Raw genomic sequence first — 251 nt, 5'->3', positions numbered from 1 at the left:
TTTCACGGCATAAACCCAGCCGCCATCACAACATAACTGGATCCTGGATAGCTCAGTTGGCTGTGGGTTCAGTCTCCATATGGGACAGCTGAATATTCCTGCATTGCAGGGGGTTGGACTAGATCAGGGGTCAGCAACCTTTTTCAGCCATGGGCCGGTCCACCGTCCCTCGGACCATGTGGTGGGCCAGACTATTTTTTTTTTGGGGGGGGGGGGAAATGAACGAATTCCTATGCCCCACAGATAACCCA

This window comes from Podarcis pityusensis (assembly GCF_964106645.2).
Source record: "Podarcis pityusensis genome assembly, chromosome: 6".
Classification (NCBI taxonomy): domain Eukaryota; kingdom Metazoa; phylum Chordata; class Lepidosauria; order Squamata; family Lacertidae; genus Podarcis; species Podarcis pityusensis.
Note: the sequence above shows the minus strand (reverse complement) of the source record.